General features: G+C 36.4%; 1 pseudogene; it reads right to left on the reverse strand.

Annotated features, from left to right (window-relative positions):
• Positions 1-275: 275 nt before the first annotated feature.
• The window catches only part of LOC107554856 (plexin-A1-like), a 139,328-nt pseudogene continuing 135,880 nt past the window's right edge, over positions 276-3,723 (reverse strand).

The raw sequence follows: 3,723 nt of genomic DNA on the forward strand, positions 1-3,723 counted from the left end.
AGGACGACGAACGCGTTTAATGATCTGAGCGCACATGGTGGAGTGAGCTGATTTAGCTAAAATCAAGAGGAGCATCTGATGAACCCGTAATTAAAGCTCTGCTTTTAAAGAAACAGTTCAGTCAAAATTAAAAACGTGTCATTTTTGGATGAAATATTTCTCCTGTCATAATTGTTTTTCAATCAGAGCACATTCCTACTTCACAAACCTTTTTTTTATTTTTTGCATTAAACAACATTCAAATAAAACATGGCACAGGACAAGATTTTTATTCATATTTTTTTCCTTCTTTTTGTCATTCGTGTAATGTCAACTTTGTGTGCATGAGATGGAGGCAGTTGCTCGTTGATTCTGTAAACTGTGCAAAATTCAGCAGAAACACAAGTGGCAAAGAGAGCGGAGAGTCGATAACATTTGTACAAAATAATAAACATAGTAAACACGCAATCAAATTAGAGTGTCCTTTGATCCGTCACGATCATTGGCTCGTGACACGGTCACATGACTTCATCAGAGGTCCCAAACGTCCTCACTGTCTCTTCAAAACAGGAAAGAGCGTCTTTGTCCAACAACGCAAAATCTACACCACCTACATTCAGCGTTGTGGCTTTGTCCTGGTGTATAAACACACACGGAGGTTTCCAGACCGGATCAGCTGGACAGAGCCATCGTGTCGATCACCTGCTCCAGTTTAACCCTCAGTCTCTGGCGGCGCGACTGTTCATCCCTCTCCAGCGCCGACAGGATCTACACAGAACGAGAAAACCCAGTGAATTCAGTGACACGGCAGACGGAGAGCGTTCTGAGGCCTGAGCTGCGTTCGGTTCTCACCTCGTCCTTGTATTTGGTGATGTAGGAGAAGATTTCGTGCAGCGCGCTCATACTGTTGAACTGCTTTAAATGCAGACGCGACTGTTCGGCCAGATACGCGCTCATGTCCTGATCACTGATCGCAGGCATCCGCGAGATATCAGAGTAATACCTGCACAACACACACACACACAGCCATCGATCAGCAGTTTAACAGCCATCTGCAGATCAAACATATCAATCCAGACGTCTGCTTTAACTCACACACCCTTCACACTGAAGCGCTGAAGATTTCATATCTTACACTATATAGCATTTAATTTGCTATATGTATAATTATAATATTCTCTAGCACCAAAAACAATGGTTTCTGAATTAACCATTTAAAACGTTTGGGGTCAGTATGATTTTTTTTGTTTGAATTAAATTCAAAAGTGCCAGTAAACACATTTATAACGTTGCAAAAGATTTCTATTTCAAATGATGCTGTTCTTTTGAACTTTCTATTCATCTGTGAATCCTGAAAAATAAAGTGAATCAGGGTTTCCACAAAAATATAATTAAATGCAAAAGTGCCAGTAAACACATTTATAACGTTGCAAAAGATTTATATTTCAAATAAATGCTGTTCTTTTGAACTTTCTATTCATCTGTGAATCCTGAAAAATAAAGTGAATCAGGGTTTCCACAAAAATATGAAGCAGCACAACTGTTTTCAACATGGATAATAATCAGAAATGTCTCTTGAGCAGCAAATCAGCATATTATACTGATTTCTGAAGATCATGTGACACTGAAGACTGGAGGAATGATGCTGGAAATTCAGCTGTGCATCACAGAAATCAATTCCAGTTTAACAGATATTCACATAGAAAACAGCTGTTTTAAATTGTAATAATATTTCACATTTTTTAAAATTAAATAAATGCAGCCTTGGTGAGCAGAACCAACCCCAAACCTTTGAACAGAAGTGTAAAACAACTATATCTACATATTTTTGATGATATTCAACATGCAAACTATTTAAATGTAAAATCTAATAATCAAGGCATTTTTTACACTATTTTTAAGCCATTAAATGAAATGCATAATATTTAATCATTGTTGCAATATAAAATACATAGTGATAAACAGAAATATTTCTTCAGAAAAAATGTATTCTAATACATGAAAAATTCCCCACAGAGACCTCTGTGAACATTGAGTGATTCCATATATCGTCTAAAAGATCAACTGATTCATGCAAACAGACAATTTGAACTTATTAATGTAAAAGAATCAAACCAATATAAATTAGAGACACTATTAAAACGTGTTTTAATGCAAAACTATTCTAATGGCATGTTCTTTATGAAACTTGCTCAGATAAAAAGTGCAAAATCATCCACAATACATTGCAAATATATGTTATGAGGATGTGATATATTATCCAACACAGTAGATGCAGCTAATAGCATGCAGTTTTTCGAGTGTAAACCAAAAAACCAGTGAAATTAAATGTCTCAGTGCCGTACCTCTCCACCCAGTTCTTGTAGTTGGGGATGTCTTTAGCGTAGAGCAGCTTGTTGGAGGGCGAGTCTTTGCCCAGCTTGTGTTCTGACGTGGAGCAGGAGTCCATGAAGGTCTGAGCCACGACGGACAGACACGCGTCTGTAATGCTGTTCTTATGAATGTCGAACACAAACTGAGGGTTCTTGATCACGTTCACCCAGAACCTCAACGGCAAGCTGCAGACAAAGAGGAACGGCGTTCAAACACCAACAGAGGGAGCATGCATGCTTTAATGCACTCCTTGATTTCGAGACACACAAACTCACCAGTTGCTCTTCCACGTGTGTCTGACGTCGGGGTCTGATATCATGTGTCTGTCGGCCTGCTCGTCTAAGAAGTCAAACATGTATTTGATGGCCAGAGGAAGCGCGCTGCCCCGGTGGGCCGTACTGAAGATGGTCTCAAACAGGTCATCTACAAACTTCTGCAGTGTCCCCTGTGAGAGATGAGTGAGTCAATCAAGGCATGTTTTACACTGTAAATAAACTGAGGCATAATATTTAATCATTGCACCATTATAACAAGACATGGTGATAAACAGAAATATTTACAGAATGCATTTTCTCTAAAAAATAATAATGAAAAGTCCCAGAGATTTTTATGCCATACATTAGATGCATAGATTCATACAAACAATCTGAACTGATTCATAAAAATGAATGAAACCTACCAACTCAACTAATGCTACTAAAGTATAAATCAGAGATGCTATTAAAACATTTTAATGCAAAACTTTTTCTTTCAGAAACTAAGTGCAATATCATTGCAATGTCCACAACGCTTAATTTTATATTGCAAGCAAAAATGACTGTGAATATACTGTAAATATACACTTGCTTTAGTATTTTTGTCTTGTTCTCCAGTACAAATATCTAAATCAAGATACATTTACTTAGGAAGCAAAGTGACCTAAACTCACTTCACTTTGATTAATTTTTCAGAAAGCAAGAGCTAATATCTAATATGTGACGACCCTGGACCACAAAATCAATCATAAGGGTCAATTTTTTAAAATTGAGATATATGCATTATCTGAAAGCTGAATTAATAAGATTTCCATTGATGAATGGTTTGTTAGGATAGGACAATATTTGGCCGAGATACAACTATTTGAAAATCTGGAATCTGAGGGTGCTAAAAAATCAAAATATTGATAAAATCATCTTTAAAGTTGTTCAAATGAAGTTCTTAGCAATGCATATTACTAATCAAACATTACGTTTTGATATATTTATAGTAGGAAATTTACAAAATATCTTCATGGAACATGATCTTTACTTAATATCCTAATGATTTTTGGCATAAATGAAAAATCTATCATTTTGACTCATACAATGTATTGTTGGCTATTGCTACAAATAT

Source organism: Sinocyclocheilus grahami, unplaced genomic scaffold (genome assembly GCF_001515645.1).
Source record: "Sinocyclocheilus grahami isolate Dianchi unplaced genomic scaffold, SAMN03320097.WGS_v1.1 scaffold517.1, whole genome shotgun sequence".
Lineage (NCBI taxonomy): Eukaryota > Metazoa > Chordata > Actinopteri > Cypriniformes > Cyprinidae > Sinocyclocheilus > Sinocyclocheilus grahami.